General features: G+C 50.0%; 1 long non-coding RNA gene across 1 annotated transcript; it reads right to left on the bottom strand.

Annotated features, from left to right (window-relative positions):
* Positions 1-1925: 1925 nt before the first annotated feature.
* LOC112465561 lies at positions 1926-15346 on the bottom strand. The gene is made up of 3 exons (XR_003042042.1): positions 15310-15346; positions 13296-13893; positions 1926-2015 (listed from the first exon to the last, which is right to left on the bottom strand). It is a non-coding gene; the product is annotated as an uncharacterized LOC112465561 (long non-coding RNA).
* Positions 15347-23595: the final 8249 nt, after the last annotated feature.

The following is a 23595-nucleotide window of genomic DNA, read 5'->3' as shown; positions in this document are numbered from 1 at the left end:
CTCCTCCACCGCCGCCTCCTCCTCCACCTCCTATCCCACCCCCCGAATCGCCAGAGTGGAGATGATTCCCCGGGTGATGCTGATGATGATGCTGCTGTGGCAGGTGATGGTGAGGACGCGACTCTGGATTTTGGTTGTGCTGCTGCTGCGGATGCTGCGGCTGCTGCTGCTGTTGTTGCGGCTGTTGCTGTGGCTGCTGCGGCGGCTGCTGTTGCTGATGGTGATGCTGCGGCTGCTGGTGGTCTAGCTGGCCGAAATCTGGTTGGGCTTGCGTCTGGGCACGCAGGTCCAGGGCCGCCGTCGCGTCCGAAATTTTGAGGCCTTCGCGAGAAGCCCGGGCTACCCCCTTCCGGCGCAGCTTGCCCGCTTTTTCGCACCCCTTCCGGTAAGCAGCTCGACGGCCGGCACACCTCTGCGCTCGCCGCCGTTCCTTCCTACCTTTCTCCTCGCTCGGCCGCTCCTTTCAGCCTCGGGATCGTCGTAACGATAACGATCCTCGCGCCGCGCCGAGCTTCGACGTGGGCGGCGGGCAACGTCAGTTACTCGCCACCTGCTGCGACTTCCCGGCCCTGCTACCTACCGCCTGGCTCATGAAACTTCCTCTTATGATTCCTCCACTCCCTCTTCCGGATCCTCTCCCAGATCTCTTCTTCTCTATCGCGCCTCCCCTATGTCGTTGCTGTCGGTTGCGATGCCTCTCGCGAGAACACCGCCGATCGGTGATTGTACGTCCGTAATGCGTCTTTTATCGTGATGACTTCTTACGTACGCAGGTGGCTGTCGTGCCGCGTACGTTTGCGTTCGTTCACGTTTTCGCGGTTCGGCTTCGATGGTCCTTTTCTTTCTTCTCTTCTTCTTATTCTTCTCCCCCTCCTCCGTGTGTTCTCATATGATTGGGTGTGTGGTAAATGTATGTGTGTGTATGTGTGATTTATATGTGTGCTTTGCGTGAGTTGTTGCGCGCGCGAGCGAACGTTCTCCAGCAAATAGGAGAACGGTCTATTTTCCTTCGTCTATCTAACTTAAACTCTAGCGTACACTTAAGTTCAGGTTAAAATTCAGGATTGCCCAGCCCGGACGGTGTGAACGAGAAGGATAGTCCACGCGGACGCGAATCGTTTATCGGTCGGAAGGGCTTCCGCTCCTCTTCGGGGTGAGAAATCGCACTCGCGGATGATTACCGCTCGTCCCGTTTTGCCCTGAGTATTTTAGCCCCGTTATGTTGGATGTGCGTGCGTGTTGTGTGTGCGTGCGTGTGTGTGCGTGTGCTCGAACGCGCTCGAACAGGCTCGAAAAGTTGGTGTCCGCTGTTATGCGCGTCGGCCTGAATCGGTGAGTTCTGTGATTTCTCTTAAGCGGGACGAGAGCGTTTCTCTCCGGGATTTCCGTCACTCCGTTTCTGCTTCTGCCTACTTCCTCCGATCGTCTTCTTCTGCGTCGCGTCCGTCGATGACTCCTCCTCGAAATGCGACTCTAGCGTTTTAACTCTTTAAAAGGAATTCTATTCGATTATCGATCACCGCTCGTCGTTACCGATATCGTCGATGGTAGTTGTGGTTGCTTCTTATTATCGTTTAGGTTTAATTAATATTGCACTTAGGTACACTCGTTTTTTGAACACACTGAAATATATATGTATGAGCGCGGGGTTCTCTGTCGAGCTTTCTTTCCGATTCTTTCTCTCTCTTCCTCTCTCTTTCCCTCTCTCTGTCTCTCTCTCTCTCTCTCTCTCGCTCGCTCTATCTCTTTCGATCTTTGTCTCTCTGCGCTTCCGTAGCTACTTTCCCGATCTTTCTGTCCTCTATCTTCTTCCTCGCTATCTTCGGATACGCGCGATCAATTCGCTAATCACTTTCTTCTTTGCAACCCCGCTTCTACTCGTTCGGCTCTCGGTCTTCTTACGCTCTTCTGCTTCTCTGCTTCTGCTTTGCTCGTCTTATTCTGCTTCTTCCGCTTTGTCCAGTCTTCCTCTCCTACGCGGGAATCTCTCGCTGCAACGCGTCTCCCGCTCGAAGCTGCAATCCAAAAAAATAAAATACATTTTTGCGTTGTTCGACGTCACGCACGACGAACATTCAACATCAACACTATAATTTTTTCTACGTCATAGGCAACTGTTTTACACGTTTTATTCACGATCAGGAAAGCATTCGAATGTCAATGAGACATCTTCGAAGGTATTAGACCGTTCGAAGGCTGTCACAAAATTCACTGTGACTCTCGATAATATTAAGATCCGATTATAAAGTCGATAATATTAAGATGTAAAATATTCTGACTCCCGGTACGTGAGAACAGCGTTTCACATTTATTTAAAACATTGATTTTTGCTAGATGACTGCCTAAAATCAGCTGTCGCAGTGCAAAAATATCGAGTGCCGAATAACGCGACGTGAATCGAATTAGAAGAATTCTAATAAAATTTCACGAATCATATCAGGAAGATATTAGCCTCGAGATTTTATCATCTTATGATTTTACGAGGTAACGTTAAATGCGATTCTCTTTCGACTGACGTTTATGAAGGGTTACACTTCCGGCTGCGACACAAACAATAATTTCAACCAGCACTGTCAGAAGCACGCACTAATTAAGCGGCATGGTAAATTTCGCCCATTTGACATATCCAGCTCTCGTGTCGATAATTTAACATTACACAAATTCATGTCCTTCTTTATGTTACACCGATTGTCGTTGACGCGATTTTTCAATTAATTTCGAATTTTAGAAAAATCGTCTGGCTCAAAGTGCGAAAGCGAAGTGCGCGAACGTCATCTGCCGTCGCATCGTGCTCAGCACTGACAAGGGAAAGATACGGGACTGTATCATGCGTAATGCAAAAATTCAGGAAAGCCGGTATGGAGAACTGAAAAGGTTTATAACTGAAAGAGAGTAACATGTCGATAAATCAAATATTTATTCAAATAAAAGTAGTGCCAATATAACAATGAGTAATAAATCAGAGTACAGTGAATAGGATAAAAATAAATGTCCAGAGCACTGAATATTCTCAGGAATGTAGCGTGAAGTTGCGATTTATACATTGACGTAACATCATGGCAAATAACGCGATGTCACACTATGACACTACCGCTCACTGCTGTAGAATTACGTTCGCGATTATTATAATTTTTTTACTGTTCTTTCGTTAAATCGAGAATTTATATTTTTGCTGCAATTTTCAAATTACATCGTTATTTCCCGAATTATTTTCGAAAACGCGGTCAGATTTTTTTTTGTAGGGGCTGTCACTGAGCGATGAATAGGGTCGACGCGTTGACGATGATGTCAATGAAATGCCAAATAATTTGTTGCGACGTGTACAAGGTTTACGCGACGTGTACTAGGTTTACGCGACGTGACGAGCATTGTCGGCTACCCGCTGAATTAACGGCTCGAAATGATCACGCACGCAGATATTCACATAATCGCTAACTCGTTTACTCGCGACATGGCGATTCGTTACGTTTATTGTCCGCTATGTAATTCCGCAACCACGAGCATCAAACTGATGATTCGCGTGACCATCAATTTCGAGGTTTCGAGATAACGGCGATCGAGATTCTCTTTGTCCTTTCCCCGATCTGCCTTCTTGTCGTTCGCTTTCTCGCGATCTTACCGAAGCACATCGTACCACACCGGAAATCGAGAGGGGATCGAAGCGTGTGCGATCGCGACGAAACACTGTCGAGACGGCGACGATGACGTACCGGGCATGTCAGGATTCGGAACAGGGAATAGGAGGGGGTGGGTCAGTGTGGTGGTCTCGGACCGAAAGTGGGGAAAACTGAGTAAAATCACACGAAAGTAGAAAAAGAGGCAAATAGCAGACGCGTTGACGATTGGGTGTATTAATCGGACATAGACGCACGGTCGCCAAGTGTCGTTACGTTCACACAACTCGCGACACAAGATCAGCCGAGGCAGGATATTCCGAGAGAAAGAATCCGGAGGATCCCTTACTGGAGAGATCCAAGTGCGGATGACAGACGGGCAGATGCGGCAGTCGGTGATGGTCGGTAATACGCGTAATATGATCGTTGCACCTCGGTCCGGCTGCTCGCGACCTTCGTGCACGGTATCGGCCAAGACACTGTTCTTCCTCTTCGAAGGACGACGACGGTAACGACAACGACTACGAAGACGACGATGACTACGACGACGACGACGTACGACGGGGGGGAAAAAGCTCTCTCCTCTTCCGCGTTCGAGTCCTTGACGGAGGAGGAACCGAAACTGACTCGGGTCTGCGGCTCGCGAGAAACGCTAAGTCCTTCTCCGTCGGGGGCCGGTGGTGGCGCGCTTCTCAGACCGCGTGCGTCTGACTAAAAGCCACCCCCTCGTGCCTTAAAGAACGCGTGTTCGGGTAGGGGCGTTGTCTTAGGTGGTGCGCGGCCGCGAAATTTCTGGCCACCTCGGGGCGCCTTCGCCGTACGTCGTTTCTTACCGCGGCGATTTCGTACGCGGGTCCGACGGGCCCGGGCGCGGGCCCAGGTTACCGTGGACCGACTCGTGACCCCGGCCGCGTCCACCCACGACGAAAATCTACCTCCGGGAGGACGAAAAACTGAGGCCGCCGTAGGACAGGAGTTTTCAAGCTACCCCTCTTTTCCTTTGCCCCCACCAGACACGACGCCGAGGCGCGCGCTCTATCTCCCCCTTTTCCTCAAACTCTCCTCACCCTTCACCCCGCGCCCAGGTGGGTGGGGGATTCTCCGCCGCCGACTCCGCCGACGCCTCGTACGGGGGTAAGCGTCGTAAGGGGTGAGAGAAAGAGAGTGGGGCCGCTCTCCGTCTCCGTTTCGCCCGGCCAAGAAAACCCTCCCGGAAGGAGGGTAGGAGAGAGTCGTAAGAACCGATTATCTGTCTTTGTCTATCTCGATCGCTATCTTACACTCCGCGGTTACGTTCCGGCGTACGTAAGTACGCGAGGCCAGGACAAACGGGCTCTCGGTTCGTGTACTCTCTTTTTGCTAAGGGTGCGTCCTTGAAAACTTTTCGTCCGACCGTCACGGATCATCTCCGTCGCGTAGACTCACTTAGACTTTACACGATCCTCCTTTGCGAATCAACGAATTCTCATTTAAGAGATAAGTATACAAGTCTCGAGACGCGCGCGACATGCGACCGCCACGAATCGGGATACTCGACTGACCGAAAAATTGTAGGGGGCTTTTGTATAAGGGGGTGTAACAGTCTGAGATACGAATAAAAAAGAAGGGGGACCGTTGTATAAAAATGGCCTCCTCCCTCGTGTCCCGTATGGCAACGCACGCGTGACTAATCGCGGGGGAGTGGGGTAGGCATTCTTTTTTATCCCTTTTCACGAATCGCCCCATGCCCAAGTTACGTGGCTCACGATCCGTATTCCCGATATTAATGCGCGAAGTTTGCTCGCAACTCGATGGCGATCAGTTGATTAAGTGTCGCGGATCCATCGATCGGGCCAGGGAAGCGGATTCGAATACATCAGATCACTTCGGCCATCCGTCATCCAATACTCTTCCCCTCCCTTCCCCCCACGTTTTGAAAGTCAAATCGCGATTTAAACATGGATCATCGACCTTACGGAGGACGTCGACTTTCTAGTGGACGCGCTGATGCTCATTTCGCGGCGAAGGGTGGTCGATGGTCATCCTGCTCGTCTTACGCACCCTCCTCGCCGAAGTAGACAACCAAGCCATCCCTTCCTTCCCTTCTTCTCCCTCCCTCCCTCCCTGCCTCTCTCTCTCTCTCTCTCATCTAACGTAGCTGCCCCACCATTGCATTAAGCTCCTATTTCTCCCTTCTCTGCCAACGTCTTTCCCCTCTCTGCTCGCTCCTTCGTCCGTCTCTCTCTCTCTCTCTCTCTCTCTCGCCGCCGGTTTTCGTAGCTGAATCTCGCATACGCCACCCGACACCCGACACCCTTTCCTACATCCTTTTCTCTCCCTTCTTTCTCTCCCTTTCTCGGCCGCCTCAACTCGCGCTCCCCACCAGCCGGGCAACCCCCACGCGCCGCTTTTTTACGCTGGCTTCGTCCTTTTTTCCACGTGGTGTACACGTGGAAGTATGAATCCGGAAGGTGGGGAGGCGCGACCCCTTTTTTTCCTCAACCTGCCTCTAGCATTCACGCGAGAGAGCTCCGCTGGAGCGTCCGAGACGACGCAATAACGCGTCCACCCTTTCGTCCTTTTATCTCTCTTTCCTCCCTCGGTTGGAAGAGCAGCGGCGCGGCGGCAAGAAAGGAGCAAAGAAAAGAACGTCGCGTAGCGTAGCGTCGCGTCGCGTCCGGTCGCATCCCACCACCCATACCCACGTCGTGTCCACCCTATCCGTGTCTCTTCCAACGCGCGTGCGACGAGGGTGGACCGTCGCGCGAAAAAAGTTAGCCAATGGGTCGGTCGTCTCACGATGGTGGAAAAATCGAGTGACCTTCGTCGCACGTGCAATGCCACGCGCGCGCGGTAACTTTCTTTATCGGCGCGACAGACCATTGAAAAATGTCTCTCACTTCTTAAAGAGATATCCTACGACGACTGTTTTGGTATATCCGATGTGAGATCGATTATTAGTATGATGTATAGTACATTTTGCGTTACATGCCCGTACATGTCCAAGTACAACTAGAAAGGGGCAGGGAATTAATGTAACTCGTTAATTCAATTTAATTTTACTTTATGTTTGTAGGAATGTCTTTCGTGATTAATTAATTTTTTCACCATAACTTTATAAGTCATGAAAAAAAGAAATAAAGTAACTCTTAAGTCTTTCAGAGCATCGCAACGAAAAGAAGAGATATAACAAATAGACAAATATAATTTGTTGAGACATATAATAACTAATGGTCAGCCCTAGATATTCGCGAACTATGCGACGAGTAATTTCGCAAAGCTCAAACGCAGGAATATCCAATATCCAGTTTATCGGACACTGAACCGACGGAAGGCAGGAACAGGACGAAAGTAACGCACTTCCGACACGAGGGTCTCTGGCACGAAAGTGCCCGGGCGCGATCGCGATCGAACTTCCGTTCGCGGCAGGCTGCCGCCGCGCCGTGGTAAGAATTTCGGCTCGCATGCGGGTGGAGAGGAGGGATTCGCTCGTACGTCCGCTACGCGCGAGCGTGTTCCTCCGGAGCTTCGAAAATAAGTACGTAGAGTGCATTGGGCAATCGAGGCTCACTTTAAATTACAAATGAAGCGGCCGGCGTACGCAAGGATAAAAACAGGTGAGAATCGAGCCTCCGCGCTCGGTTATGGGGTGGGCGGATTGTCAGGTACGCATACGCGTGCACGCACGCGTGTGGGTGTGTGCCGTACGCGTTACTCGTACCGCACAAACGTGCGGTACGTAACGTATATACGAACGTACGTGCGTTACGTACACGACGTTTTAGATCTCAATCCCGATCCCGATTCCCCCTTGATCCCGATCGGCAGCTGGACTTCAAGAACCGACTAACGGACGGATACTTGCCGTGTACGAGAGTTGTTGCACGTGCACTTGCAACTCTGACGACCAGTTGTCCAGCTTTGCGCTCCGCGAATCGAGCCGATCGACTACCCCGATAGGACGTATGCGCCTTTGCGTAGGAAGACATTTGTCTTCTCGGCCTGATCCTGCCTACTTTGGATTGTCCGCCTTCTTTATCGCGAATGACGGGGGAGTGCGTGGAAATGTGTCGACGAAGGTGGTCGTCAGGTGGTGGAAACGCCGCCGGGATATTTGTTACCTCATGTCCCATGTACCTTCCGAATTTTTAGGCCCGCAACAGGAATGACGTTATTTCTACTTCGATTAATCGATGAAAATTTATTAATCAAATCTTTAAAACACTCTTTTACGGATAGAAAATAAATGTAAAAATGGTAGCAATGCCAATATATAATACATTCGACTTGTTAAGAATTTTATTGAAATTTTATTATATGGAAAGTTATTCAACATGACCAATTAATACGATTCGATTAATATCTGTTTTCAATTTTTATATTTCTTTAACTCGTCTGTCACGCAAAAAGATTTCCAGCGTAATAATTTGTTCGTACGGTCTTTTCACAGGTATTCGTTTTGCTGCTCGTGTGAAGTAGCCCCGTCTCAACCCCTGATCGGAAGAACCACCCCGTGGCGAGGTGACGCCTGGCGGCGGAATAAGGAACGAGGAAACGAACAAGTGGAGAAAAGGGTGAGTCGTCCTAAGGTTTTTGTCCATGCTAACTCCTAGAATATCGATCATGGAGCGGTAATGGTAAATGCGAGCAGATGCGCGATCACATGATATACCCAGTTACAAACTCGAATGGTGTATCATCGAAATAAAATTTAAGCAATGCGGTAGCTTCGCGAAAGATATCTAAAAATAACTCACAGAAAGTTCGAAAGACTATACTCTACAGCTTTTAGATACTTATAAGATTTTTCTTATATTCTGATATTCTTTTTTTTTTTCTTATATTCGTTGGAAAGAGAACGCTCTCGTAAAATTTGTATGGAATAAATAACAGGATATCGCCGAGTAGTAAACTTGTGTAATTCCGGTGAGTTCAGATATGAAATTTACAAGATGCAAGAAAGGGACGTTTGTGTTTCTTGCGTGACGACGGAAACGCGAGATATGCGGTGTAAAGACTACATTCTCGTAGTCATAGCGTCGAACAATTGAACTCACCGAGATCTGTTACATCGGTATTAATCCACGACCACCTTCATGCGCGTTGTCGTATTATCGTGGCGAACGCGCCGCGATACGCGAGGCACACTACTTTATTCGCCGGGAAATGAGATTAGGATCGTCGCGACGGTCGCGATTCTCGTCGGATCGGCGAATCGGAGGAACGTGCAGCACGCGAGCCATCGAAACTGACGGCCCGGATTAAGAATTCTAACGGTAGGAGTAGCCGGTCGGCTGTAGGATGAAATGAGCGACGCGTCCGGCGCATTACGCAATGAAAGAAACAAATGAAGCTTAATAGAAAAACTGCCCGCGCTAGAAAAACCCATTCCGTCGTGCACTTAGTACAGCTGCGTCAGAAAGTGCATCGCCCGTTCTTTCTCCCCTAGTCGTCGACGAGCATACCGTGGTGAGCTCGACGCGATTTAACGTCCATCGAAAAACTTGGTGCCACTTTAAACATTAACTATTTAACGCGGAGTTTTAATAAAATTTGTTGCCTCTCGTGGAAAATCGCGTGGATTATTTAGATATCGACGTTCCTTCAATTTGCGGCATGTCGAACGAAGGTTGGAAGGGCGAAGTCGTCGATGTACCTAAACCATCGCGCGGAGTCAGTGATCCGGCAAACTGGACGGGCAACAGCGAGACAACTTGTGAATTTTTTAGATCCCGTTTGGATGGACGGCTAATTAACAGTAATCGAGCAAACGTGTAGAATTGCCTCGCCGCTGACTGGTGTACTTTGTTCCGGTTCTAAATTTGATTTACATTAAATATGAGAGAACGCTCGTCGGGACGAGTCGGTGCGCGGTGCGTGCATGCGCGAGTCTACATTCGCCGCATTAAATATAACCAAACGCGGCAAACGCGCGTAATGAATCAAATTATTTCGGACCGCGTCGCGGTCGGGGGAATAATTTACCCCGTGTGAAAAGGACAAAAGCGTTTAAAAAGGATGAATTGTAGATTCGGTCGAGTTCGCGTGTGTACTCGATACAGCGTGGTGTGGCCCCGGCTGTTTAGACAACCGATCCCGCCGATAATCGATACCCGCCGATTCCGGATAATTCAGGATGTCAAATGCGCGTCGCGAGATCAAAGGCCCGCGTATGGGCGTGCGTCTCGTGCGCCGTTAGCGCGTACGTGCGTGCATGCGTGAGCATCGTCGTCGCGGCATGGACACGGAGCGCCCGCGGAACGCGTCGCATCTATTTTTCCCGACTGTACCACCACTGTCGTCTGCGGCTGTGTCAATAGGAGCCAATCTAAGTACATATGCACACACATACGTAATGCAGCTCGCCGCACACTGCGACTCGTGATGCAATCGTGTGCCTCGTGCCTCGCGCAGTTTCGACATTCTCTTTGTCCCGCGCTATGCGCAAAGTGTGGTAACGAATTCCGCGATCAGACGTAATCGATCGATCTGTCGATGTGGACCTGAAATTTTAACCATCCTCCGCGATCGATCTCCGGCTCCTCAAATCGCGTCCCGAACGCGTCCAACGCGACGGTGATCGCGATTTAGCGGTCGATCCGCGCGAGTACCACCGGCGTATCTATCGCTCTCGTGTTTTCTAAGACTTTACGCGAACCTCAAGAGATAAGATAAGCGTGCGCGGATCCAGGATCAAGGTGACGAAGATAGCATCGTGACTTCGGGCGGCATCGCGACAGTCGTGCCGGAAAAAACTGACGCGCCTCGCGTGTTATCGGAAAAATACGCCGCGCACCGTTCTTACGAAGCGAAACGTAAAATCTCAGCTTTGAAGCTCGGAAAACCTGCCCGTCAGAAATATCCGTATTTCTCATGAAAATATCTACGAGGATGTCGTAATCGTATTAAATTTAATTTTTAAAAGCGCCGATTGCCGAATCGCGACTACACGCGCGACGACGTGGAACGTCTTCAGAAGAGCGAGTCCTTTTTAATTATTTGCAAATCGTTTTTAATCGTTCAAATTGACGGCGCAGAAAGAACGAAATAATTTATTAGGCACTGTACGATATAATGGAAATACGAAGACGAAGCATAACGCGGATTCACGGATAGGGATTTCGTAACATCGATGATACCGAGAAACAATGAATTTTATTTTTAATGATTTAGAACGAACGAATGATTTAGTAGAATTATAAATGCGGCCAGCGAATCTCGTTTATTTTGTAGCGAACACCGTCGCGGGCAGATTTGTGCAATGACGAGAGTCATGAAAGATGGCAGACGCCGGTCGATGATCGGGAATATTTTTGCCTGCGCAGTCAGTACTTTCCGCCTCGTATATTTGCCGTAAAGTACGAGGGGGATAAAGCGGGGGGAGAGCGGCGAAATATATACATAGGAAGATCGTTAATCAAAGCGACTGGGAGCTCTGGTCCGGGATACCCGGCCGGTGGAGCGAACGGCAAGTTTTGCCATTTTTGGGGGGAAAATTTTCCGCGGAAATCATTGACGTCGCCCGGGTCATCGACGAGCTCTACCCGGCGGACCGAACAGCTACACAACACGCACACGAGGGCACGCATCTGTGTGTGTGCATACGTGTCTATGTGTGTACCAGGGTACACAACGTGGGAGGCTTGTGTCTCGTATATCGGGGTGGTAGTTCCCGCAGAGAACGGCGTGCGACGGCCTCCCATTGGCCTCCCATTGGCCGGTCCGGGGGTGGCTCGCTGCAGTCATCGATTCAGGCAGTCATTGGCTGACTCGGCCCCGGCCGCCATTTTGAATGACTCCGGGATCAATACGCGGGGTGCGGAAAAAAAAGTGCATGCAGGCCCACCGCCGCCCCCGGTTCCCTCGGCCGTATCTCACGGCCGTTCTATCTCCGTTCGCACGCCACCGCCGCTCTCCCTCGCTCTCTATCTATCAACCGGTTCATGCAACCACCGACACCGTTGCACCACCTCCTCTTTCCACCCAGGGGCACCCTAACGCCTTTCCGCCGCCGACTACCACCCGCCCCCTCCCTTCCCGCCCGTCGTTACCGCTCTTCCTCCGATGGCATCCCCGGCGCAACAACGCCAACCATCGACGACCCAGTCGAAGGGGGTGATAGGGCCGTTCACATGTATATGCGTGGAGGAACGCGTGCACGTACGATACACATACGCGAGCTCGAAAATCATCGAAAAAATACACGGCGAAAGCGGGGTTGCCGATGTTCCGCCGTGGCGCCGCCGCCGCTACCGACGCCCCCGGCCGTCGCCGCGTCCCACCGTCATTTTCTTCCAACCCCCCCTCCCCCCGGGGATTGTGTCGAGAGTATATGCAATTCTCTCTTCCTCTTTCGCGTGTGCGTTGCTACGTTGCACGCTACGTTTTCAACACAGGCCAACTCGTCGGGAAATAGGAAATTTGAAATCGAAGCTCCGCATCACCGCTCGCCGAGCCCACCCTCGTCCCTCTTTCTCCCGCATCACCCTTGATCATCGGTAGAGCTCCCGGGCCTGGCACCAAACCCGGGGGTGCGTCATCGAACTCGGGAAATAGAATGATTTCGCGTACCGCGCGCTCTTTGTCTCGGGGATTCGCGATTCTCACCCCTTTTTCGATATTTTTTCCCCTTTTTCGTTTTTTTTGCGAGCAAAGCGGAAAGTTTGCTCTGCTCGACATCGTGAAATGATTAATCCGACAAAGAGAATTTTGTATGAAAAATAATTTGCTACGTTGTCACGGATATACGATCAGAATCGCATGCAGTTAGTAGCAAATGCAACGATTATCTTTTATAGAATTTTTTTTGTATTTTTAAGATTATCAAAAATTCGTTATCGTTTAAATGTTGAAAGAAAATCAAGCCCGGATGGAAACTTATTCACGAAATCGAAATAGTTTACGTTAAGACGAAAGAATTCATAATAAATACATAGCGAACTATACTCTCTATTGCCGAGAAATTTGTTCTGAAATATGTTTGAGGTTCGTCCTGTGACAGGCCAACAATCAAGTCGTTGCACACTACTTAATAATCCGCGAATTATAATGGTAATATACATAACAGCGATTCTCTAGCGGGTAACAGTAGTCATTACGGTAGTCGCTATTATTACGGACACTTTCGCGTCTAACTGTTTTACCGTAATAAGCCGTGGCCGTTCAGAGAGAGAGATATATATATATATATAAGCGAGCGAAAGAGCGAAGCGAGCAATGGTAGGCAGGCGGCGCGGCCCGCGCGAAAGTATGCATTACGCCGGCTAAGTTTTATAGCGGCCGTTGTTAGGTGGTGCCGCGCGCGCGCGCGAGGGCTGTCATTACGGAGTAACTTGTAAAACAGTTGCCTTTGGACGTAATGTTATTCGCACGATACGGATTTAAGTGCCGATCACCGAAAGATTTATCGTTCCGTTTATGAACCGGCCGCTAAGCGGCACGACGGATCTTCGTTCCGCGAGCAAGTCGGCGCCCCTTCGTTCTCTCTCGGCGAATCGCGCATCCGACGCGATCCGCGGAAGAGGATTCGCTCGAGGGGCCTCTCCCGCTCCTTTCGGAGCATGGACATGGCGAACCCTTCCTCCCGAGCGGCGACTCCGGAACGAAGATCTCTCTCGCGTTAGAATAATGGACAGAGGAAAAATGTATTACAGGCATGCCACATGCAAAGATCGATATCCAGTTAGTTGGTGGGGTACTTACGTTTAGAACCGAACTAACTGAAACAAGGACATAAGGCTTCTCTTGGTAGCAACGACTTTTAGATCACATTTTTAGTTATTAAGAATTTTATCGTTTTTTTTCATTTTTCGCTTTTAAATTTACGTTTAAAATCTAAAGTTTCTCAAAACTTGTTAAAAATATACTTTAGTCATATCTTTACAATTTACTTTGTAGGCGTCTAAAGTGTTATCTTTTTTGTTTCTTTCCCCCCTGTGTCTCTCGTTTGTTCCTTCGACAGTGTAGGTGTACTCTTCTTCTTTAAGGCAATGCTTTTGTTTCAATTTCGTTTCTTCTCTTTTTTTGGTGCTTTTTTTCGCGTATTTTTCTTGATTTTCTGTATTTTCTCCTTTTTCTTCTTAATCGTCGTCTTCGTAATCGTCGTAATTTTGAAATCAGGATCGCTCGAAAGTGTGTTTTAGCTTCTCTAAATTATTTGAGTCCTTTCGGCAAAACTTAAGAGGAGTTGTTCAGACGTTGTGTTTCACAGACAGAAATCGGTGATTGTTTTGGAAACGGCGAAATTAATTTTTCAATGAAATAATTATGACAACACACATAACAACACAGTGCGACGCGTCTGAAACAGAAAAGAAAGGGGGTCGCCGAGCCCCCGTAGGTCCTCGTTACGATCGATTCGCCGAACGACTTCGTGATTGACGGTGGGTCCTGCTCGCGGTGATTCACCGCGAACGGATCCACCGATTGCTTCGTTTTTTTTAACGCGATTTTTTCGGTAGAACGATGTACGGTTACGGTATTCGGAATTTCGAATCTCGTGAAACGTTTGCGGAGGGACCGAGAAGCGTACGAGCAACGATAGGGTACATCGATCATGACAGATTTCAAGTTGTTGAATGAATCGCGATTTCCGAGAGCAATTTAATTTGTATTCAAAGTTAAATCAATTACTAACTTTGAATTAAATATCAGTATACAAAAAGTGAAAAGTAAAAAAACTAAAATGTAGACTTAAATTTGTAAAACAATTTGAAAAAAGCGATCTTTAAATTTTGAAAAGTTGAATTATAATTCTTTGAAAGGGGTTGCTCGGGGTCACCCCTCGCGAAACTAGCCGAAATGAAATTCCAAGTCAGATATCATCTTGGATGTTAAAATAAAAGTGCGATAAAATTAAAGGAAGACTTTATCCATGCAAATTACCCGACGGATCTGGCATCATCGATAGGTGTACCCACCCTCGAGGCATCCCCCGAGTCCACGTCGGCGTCGGTCAAAGGCCATTCGAATCTCCCGCGCGACAAAAGGAAAAACCCTTGGTATAAGAAGGGGGCCACGTGACTCGAGGAACGAATGAGCGTCTTTGCCACCCCCGCCGCGACGTTCTCGCCCGCCCCCTCCACCTTCTCTCTTTCCCCTTCTAGAGAGGCGCGCGGCGTCGCTCCTTGCGCGTCGTGGTAAGACGCGTCGGGACGCTGCCTCCGTCCTTCTCGCACCCTCGTAAGCTCCCTGTCTCACGTCCTTTCTCCCTCTCCCTCTTTCTATCTCGCCGCGCTCTCTCCATCCTCGTGCTTTCCCGGACTTTTCTCCCCCACGTGCTCCTCGCGAGTCGGCAGTGTCTGCTGGCACGTCGCGGGGTGGCGATCTTGGGGTAGAAAGGACTCTTCGGAGTCCGCTCTTGCTCCTTCACCTCCTCCTTTCTCGGCGCTCCCTCTCTCGCCGATCCTCTCTCGTGAGATCTTTCGTCTTGCTCTCTTTCTCCCTTTTGTAGATCGCTCCTTACGTTCCCGAGCGTACAAAGTACTCCGGATTGCCTCCTCGGGGGAAGCCCCGCGAGAAGCCGCCCCCCAAGCCGTTCCCGGTCCCTCCTTTCTCTCCCGTACACGCGGACTTATACACGCGGCGCGAGGTCTTTCGCGTAATTCTCCGATTTCTCGCGTACGAGCACCTCCGCGATCGCGACACGCGTCTCCGACGAATCGTCACGGCACGGCCCGCCGCGTTTACGCGGATATTTCCGCAGGATTTCGGTAACCTTTGATAGAGGCATTGCGAGCATCCCCGTGTCTGAGTAGCAACTGCGCCGTGGCCCCGTGCCGGGCACCCCCACCTCACCTCTTCGCCGCCTCTATTGCACCACACGCCGCCCGCCGCCTAAACCGTGCCGAAGCGAGCCACCAACCCTCTCTCGGACGCGCGCTGGCCCTCCACCCGCGCTCCATCTCGCTCCCTCACCGGTTCCCTGCCGCCACCGTTCGCCCTCTCGCACATTCGCCCGTGCGCCCGTCCATCCGTCCGTTCGTCCGTCCGTCCATCCACCCGCTCCCGTTTGTCCTCTCTCTCTCGTCTCTCTTTCGCGTTCTCCGTCGCTTCTCTCGCACGGCCGTTGTTTCGTCTCGCTTTCTCTTTCCGCCCGCTCGGACCACGAACCGGCGTTTGCTCGGTTACTCGGACGCGCGCCTTCCTCTTTCGCCGTCTTCCTCGCGCCACCCCGCCCGCGACCAGCAGGACGATGTGCGCTGTGTGCGATGCGCTGCGCTCCACATTGCCTGTGTGTGCGTTTGTGCGCTCTCTGCGCTCTGCGTTCTGCGCGCGGCCGTGCCCAGCCCGGCGCGCGCGCGACGCTGCGCGGCTAGGCGCACCGAGGCGTCAGGTGGATGACGCCATGTACATCGCGCAGACCGTTTGTAATGACGGTAACCGGCCAACGCCGCTCCTCTCTCGAATCCGGATAAGTTTTCATGGCCAGCGGCGCCGACAGCTACGAAAACGATCGCGTTGATACATCCCACCTCGACAGAGGGTGCGAATGCGATTTAGATCATTTAGTTGCGGGAATTAGGCGCGGAAACTGGCGCCTAATTTTTGCCTCGCCTCTCCTCCTCTTTCTCCTCTATTACGCTAGTAGCTCGTAGGCCAGAGAAGGTAGTTTTCTCTCGAAGATATAACGAAGCCTTATATAAACTTCGCAAGGCTCGTGATAGAGCGAATTAATCCGCGATTGTTCCATTGCTAATTAAAGTTATTTTTTAACTCGACAAACAATCTGAATTCTTGATAATTACTCGTGATAAATATCCGTGGTAGGTTGATGATAATCCGCTGTAGAAACTTCTTATTATTAAAGGGGAAGACGTCTTCTCAAGTTTAGGCGCGAGTTAACCGAGCAGTCAGCACCAAGTTGGGCATTCGTAAGATCGATATTTTCGATGCTACTTATATTTTCAAGGCTGGATTTAATTTGCGTCCACCGATCGTTGCCAGTAGACACCTGGCGAGAAAGAACCAACGACGGCATCCCCAGGAAGGTACGGATTAACGACTGTGCTCGAGTATTCAATTACAGGTTTTACGCGATTTAACGCGATAGTTAAAGTAGCAGCCTTCGCTAGTATCTCCAACACTCCATCCCAGGGGCCATAGAACGGCTGGTAAACGATGAAGGGTGGCTTCTCTGTCGCTACCCAATAACGATTTGGAGGCGTTATCGTGGCTTTACATCCCTTTGGCCCTGCCGTGACAGTAAGGTTAGCACGCCGTTGTTGCGTACACGCCAGAATGGAGTTCACGTTCATCGTGTATTTCGAATCGTGGCACTGACCACAGCACACCCTATAGTACTTTATAGCGAGGAGATAGACGAAAGAAGATAGCGTTAAAAAGTACCTTTTTTTTCTTCCTTCGTGATTTTAAATATTCCCAAATTTACAATAGAAATGTTTTCAGCAAAAAACTATATTTAGAATGCGTGTTTATTCAGAATTTGACTTATTAGTCAATAATTTTTTTTAAGTATTAGGATTGAAATATTTGCGAGACACTAACGATTCATCTCTGGTAATCTCGTGACAAGGATATTTCTGTCAAATTAACTATTCGGATACTTAAGTCAAAAGGGTGGCTTTTAATCTCTGGAGAAGCTCGACCTGCCTGGCACGTCGATCGGTTTACTCCGTCTCCGTCTCTCGTATGCAATAACAATTTGGAGGCGTCCGTGCGGCTTTACATGCTTCGGTACCACCGTGACAATAAGGTTAACACAACGGCATTGCGTACGCGACGTAACCGGGTACGTACACCATCGTATTTCGAATCCTAGCGCTGACCGCAGCTCGCTCCATCGCGCTTCCACGGGGGTTGCTCGGCCGCCCCCAGGTCGGCGTGCCTCGCCTCTGGAAATTCTCCAGCGGCATTCCCTAGCGCGAGCCTTTCGTCGATAGAGAGGCTGGATCTTATTACGACCTGCAGACTACGCGTCGAGGTATGATTTCGTTGCATATGATGCGGAGAGACTCGGGATCGATCTGTTCCGAGGGCTGGGGCCGACGTTTTCAATTCGCTCTCGCCACGATTGTATTTTCTGCCTACGAAACTTTTGCGTCCGTAAACAAAATATTCAATAATGTAAAATGGAAAATTGTGTTTTCCGATTTTATCAACGAAATTACATGTCAACATTTTAATATGAGGACTGCGTTCCTACATAGTAATAGAATATAAAAATATCGTGTAGCGATAAGAAACACTTTTTATAAATGAAAAAAATTGTAGGATAAAAGAGCTTGTAATTGGCTTCGAGTTTTGAGATATCGTCAAACTGTTTTCTCCAAGTTCTCGTTTTTTTTTTCATCTCCGAAGCATCAACCGCGACGAACGCTTCTTCCGCAGGAAGACGCAGCCCAAAGGGAGGGAACCGCGGCAAGGAAGGGTGGCCACGGTTGAAAAAGAGGGATCTCGCAGACGATCCTTTCGTCTCCCTACCTACATCTCCGGCGGCTCCTCGTAATTGTATCGATTGTCTTAGGGCGACACTACGATCGACCGTTACGCGCCACGAAAGGTGCACCGGTCGCGTACCGTCTCTCTTTCTTCCTCGCGTCCCATCCCCCTTTCTTCGGTACGGGGTAACCCGCTTTGTCGTTTCGCTCGATCGAAAAATAAAAATTTCTAACCGGATGAAAGTTTGACCTGGATCTTTTGTGGACGGCGCGGTGAGAGGGGGTGAGTAAGGGGCAGCTCGCAGACAATGCGCCGACGAAATTTGCATATACGCGAACGGCCAACGACGACGGCATGTGGCGCATCGCATGGGCTACTTCTCTTTCGAGACAGGGGTAGGCCTGAGGAGGGTCGATAAAAGGGAAAAAATTGGATTTCGTCGCCTCTATCGTCGACGCGTACGCTGTGTACTTCATCGGGATACAAAGAAGGACAAGGGCCGACGGAGAGCCCAGGTAGGTCGGTAGATAGGACCGGCTGACTCCGGACAAGGGGATGAATTTCGTTTTTTTTTTTTCATCCCTTTTCCCGCCCCTCGTTGTACCCGACCCATCGCCCATCGGGTAATCATAATAATGAGAGGAGAAAGACCGGTTGACCATCGGGCGGACCGAGGGGCGATAAAACAATCGCGGCTCATTTTTTGCCGCGGCAGCTGCAGCCAGCGCGGCATCAACCGCGATTGTTGGGTACGACCCTTGGACATTGTACGGGCCAGATTCTCGATTTGTCGACGTATCGCCCTTCTCGCACGGATTATTTCGATAGGTTTTTCGCGGCGTCAAAGAAAATAAAAAGTCTATCGATTTCACTGAAATCATTTAAGCTCACGACGCAATAAATGACGCGATCGAAATCAATTTTAATTAAGTATAATACATTAAAATCAGAAAATTGTTGATCTAATTCAAACGATGCTCGCCGTCAACGTTCGCCTCGTCACGAGATATCGATTCACCTATCCGTAAGCGGGACGAAAGCCCGAGAGAGGATCGAGAACGTCGGAGGGACGGCGATTCGTTGGACACCCTCTTGGCTAGTCGCCTAATGATCGGCGGAGGAATCGTGATGGCGAGCGGGTGGCGGAAGAGGGACAGAGAGAGAGAGAGAGAGTTGCGGGAAGAGGTCGATGGCTGACGTCCTGGGTAATTAGTAAAAACAAAGGAGCCTGGCCGGGAGAAGGAATCGAGAAATGGTCGTTGGAGGCGAACATAAGAGACAAGCTGAAAGAGAAGCAGAAGATCGCGTCGGGGGCGACGGGCGGCGATGAGGGCGGCAGTGGGTAGACGCGAGATAAAATCTAAATGAGAAAGTAATCCCTCGACGTTGATGAGGAAACGAGCGAGAGGCGGCAGCGGCGACGGCGAGGGAGGCGCAAGGGGGGAGAAGGCGGTGAGAAACGATCTCTCCTAGGCGCTTCCTTTTTCGTCCTAGGTCATGGCACCTAGGCGCTCGTTGTGCGGTGGCCTTCCGCGATGTAAACACCTAGCGCATCACACAGCCGGCCCGTTGGTGCTATCAGGCTAAGCGCTCGGGCTTAACCTAACCCAACCCAGCGTGTCGACGACCATCGCCACTGCCGCTGCCGCATGTCCGGCGTATATAGGTGGTCCTATCGATTCCCACCTCGAGAAAATAACGGGGATCTCTCACGGCGGAGAGAACTCTCGCCGCGCTATCCGCAAAGTTATTTCGCGAAAGTTGCGCGAAACGGCCCCCGTTTCGCAACCCTCTCCCCTTCCCTCTTTACCTCTCCTGTGTTTCGTTCGGCAACCGCCGTCATTGCTATCCGTTTCGCACCCTCTCGGACGGCTAGTAGGGTGGAGCGAAGGGCTCGCGGCTCGAGGGTAATCAAATGAAAACAAAAATCGCGGAGCCAACCTCTCCCGACCGCCCGGGAAGAGGAAGAAAGTTACACGGCCAACTCTCGCCTTTTTCACCGCAATTTGCGGCCGATTCAGCCATGAATCTCGGTCCCCGCCTCGTTGAACGGCTTCTCGCGTATTTCCATCCGTGTATTTCCCTGTACCGCCCCGTGGACGACCGCGGCGAAGGTCAATGTTCCCTACGTCGAGCCGATGCTTGCCCGATGAGAGCTCGCTCGCGGGCGCGCGGTTAATCGCGTTCGCAAATGATCAATCGCGTTCGAGTTATTATGCTCCAATTTTCAGCTCGATCCGTTTGTTAACGCGCTATTCCGTGCTATTCAGTCTTTCTTCTGATTTAATAAACTCCAAGAGTACTCCAAGTTAATCTTACTCTCTGGCTGGAAATAGACAAGTTTGGCCTTTCTACACGCGATTCCTTCCGCTCGTCCTTCGTCGAGGTCGGCGGCATGAGCGACGGTGGCCCAGATTTCACGAGGCTAAATCGCAAGAGTCGCTCTCGCGAAGGAGGCTCTCGTTTCGCGGATTTTTCAACATTCTCGGGAATCGCGTGACCGACTGTCGTCGAAGGCGGAGGGGCGGGAGTGTGGCGCGAGAGAGGACAATCCGTTTATTAAGTGTTCCATATGGGCCAGATGTCCATCCTTCGCGCACGTAACACGTGGATAATCGGAAGAGCTGAGCGTACCGAGCCGCCGATCACTGCGGCATATGCCGCGATCTCCCGAGAGAGCAGCTGTGGCCCGCATCAGAATGTATCGACAAGGTAAAGTGCAATCTCAGAAGATTATCATGCCGAAATACGTAACACGTGTGGCTTCCTACGGAGCTTCACGTCGACGCTCTCTTTCACGAGGAAAACACGTCAATGAAAATATTCCCGAGTCAATTAATATTAATGATTTAATTATTTATTTGTATACGATGTTTATTATTTATATACAGCGTAAATTATAACACATCATGAAAAGTACGACATATCTAAAAAATTGGAATCACACGTAATTTTTAAATATTTATCGTGTTCTTCAAATAATTGTGTATCGATCGAATTTGTTTGGCGGACAAAGTTTATGCGATTTTATATTTCGCCTCTGGTCGCGTGGAAACGACCACTGTTCCGCGATCGTCGAGTCGCCTCGATGTTATAATACTTACGGATCGCGCGTTTAAATAAGTAAGTCGCGGACTATTTTGGCCACTCATCTTCCGAGGTCATCGTCGCCGGGCCTCATTGTTCGGGTCTCATCCCTTTGTGCGCGCGTGTCTGGTCTGTTTTCGGAAAGGGAACAAAAGGTATGGAAAGGGGCCGAAAAAAGGAGAGTGAGAGAACTTAAGGGCGCCATTGTCCGCCGGAATATCTACGAAGAATGCGAGCGGACTGATTTCGCCGCGCGACGTGCCGTTTTGCTCCCATTACAAAAAATAATAATTAGCCGGGCGTTTTGTGTGCCGCTTGGCCGTGGTATAGCGGGGGAATTCTTTTCAGCGACACATACGGTGAGACGCGCTTATGTGGCATTCCTCGGGCCTATGTCAATCGTCGGGTCTCGTACGCACGTCGATTCTCCGGCGCAGCCGGCGCATTCTTGGCACGCCGTTCGCGAGGCGCGTTAACTTTGTTTATCTATAAAGTCGCGTCGTTGATTAAGTCACGGTAAAGTCAGGCCAGGGGGGAAACGCGAGAGGAGAATACGGTTATAAGATCCAGCAATGTTTCAAACTGCGCGGCGTAAACCACGCCGGCCAACTCGACTCCGTTCCTTATCGCGCGAGGAGCGGCCCCGAGAAGTCCTTACTTGCGCTCTTATAATGAAATTCGCCGCGGCGAAGAAAGTTTTAAAAGTGCAAAAGTGCGCCGAGAGACAAAAGAGCGACACGCGGGGAGCTTGACAGGGAGGACGAGATTTAGGAGGATCATAAATCGAGACGACGTCTTGGCGTCGCGAGAACCTCGACGAGATTAGAGAGGAGGCGCTCTCTCGGTCCGTCTCTTTCTCTCTTTCTTTTCCTATCTCGAAAAAAGGATCATCGCGGAAACTTTGCTTCGTTAGCGACAGTTTTATCTGTGTCTTTTATTTCGCTGTAAAAGGAAAAACGAAAGAAAAAAAAAACAAAAAGATTTTTTAATTACCCGACACACATGATACAATTCATGCGTTAGAAGATGATTTAGCATCAAATCTGATTTGATTTATTTACATTCAAATTATTTTATCGATAATTAGTGATATCATGAACATAAGAAGTGAAATATCGCAAATTTTAACGATGGAGAAGCGATACGTTTGTTTTTAATTGAAAGCAAAGTCTGTGGATTTTTAATTAAGAAAATTCTCTCTCTCTCTCTCTTTCTCTCTCTTTTTCTCCCAAGATCTACCTCTGCCGGTCCATCTATCCATCCATCCATCCACCCATCCATCCATCTATCGAGTACTGCCTGTTCCTCGGAGACTCCTCAAACAGTTTTATAATTGATTTCATTTTCATTTATTTTAGCACGAACCCCCTCCCTCAGCTTCCGCTCGCTCTCTCGTCACTTCGTCGTGCCTTGAGAGAAGACAGTGTCACCCTCTCGTTCTCCCCTTCTCTCCTCGTAGCACCCCGTCGTCGCCGCGACCTCACGCCGCAATCAATTTAATGTTTTAATTAAGAGAGTATCCGTGAAAAATTAGATTTTAATCGGATCGCACCTTTCCATCGGCGCCCTTCCGCAGTTCTCTCTATTTATTTTGGGGCGGTGCCTTTTAATAAATAATTTTAATTGCTCCGGCCTTTTCAAGACAGGACTCTCAAACGAGTGTCGCTCGTCTCTCTTTCTCTCTCTCTCTCTCTCTCTCTCTCTCTCTCTCTCTCTCTCTCTTTCGTTAACGGTGATTTTTGGTGTGCCCAATTTTCCGCTGACCGATCTGATCAACCCGCATGTATACGCGGTGACGTCCCTACGCACTCGCACATTTACGCAGTTAAATATATACTTTGTTCTTCTTTAATAATACAAGTAGAGCGAAACTTGTCGCTCTACGTCTACGTTTCGCAAGAGCGCCGGCTCGGCATTTGGCAATAGACGTTGTTTTAAACCGCGACTTTTCGGTCATTCGGCCCACGTTCGTCCCATATCAAATCGCGCCGCGTTTCACGTCGAAGAGAGAGAGAAAGAAAGAAAGCCGTATGTGCGTGCTTTAATTACGCGCACACGAAATTTAATTAATACCGTTGCTCCGGAGGGCGGGGGAGGCGCGACGCACTCGCACGTTCGTCCGCATGCGATCGATGGATTGTCCTCGAACGGTCAAATCAGTTGCGAAACGAAGCTGCCGCGCCGTTGCCCGGTTAGCAGCCGCGCTCGGCGTGGTCTAAAAAAGAAAAAGGTAGGAGAGAGAAGGTCCACCATTTTCCGCGGCTATTCTCGAGTGTTATGCAACCGCCGACCGATGCATTTGGCCGGGCAGAGCTTTATGGCCGAAGCTCGCACGCGCAAAAATGTTTGTTTTAACTTTGGTGCCCGTCTACCCGTCGCCCCCTGCCTGCATCCCTTCCCTTCTCGCCCCTATTCAGCCCCCGGACGCAGCCTTGAATTATTCGGAATGCGAGAAAATCTGTAAAATTAGACCTTCCGCTTTTCCGTGCATCTCTGCCCGTCCCTCTGTCCCTCC

Source organism: Temnothorax curvispinosus, unplaced genomic scaffold (assembly GCF_003070985.1).
Source record: "Temnothorax curvispinosus isolate PA1 unplaced genomic scaffold, ASM307098v1 QBEX01015338.1, whole genome shotgun sequence".
NCBI lineage: Eukaryota > Metazoa > Arthropoda > Insecta > Hymenoptera > Formicidae > Temnothorax > Temnothorax curvispinosus.
The sequence above is the reverse complement of the archived record's forward strand: the minus strand, read 5'-3'. Positions and strand labels throughout refer to the sequence as shown.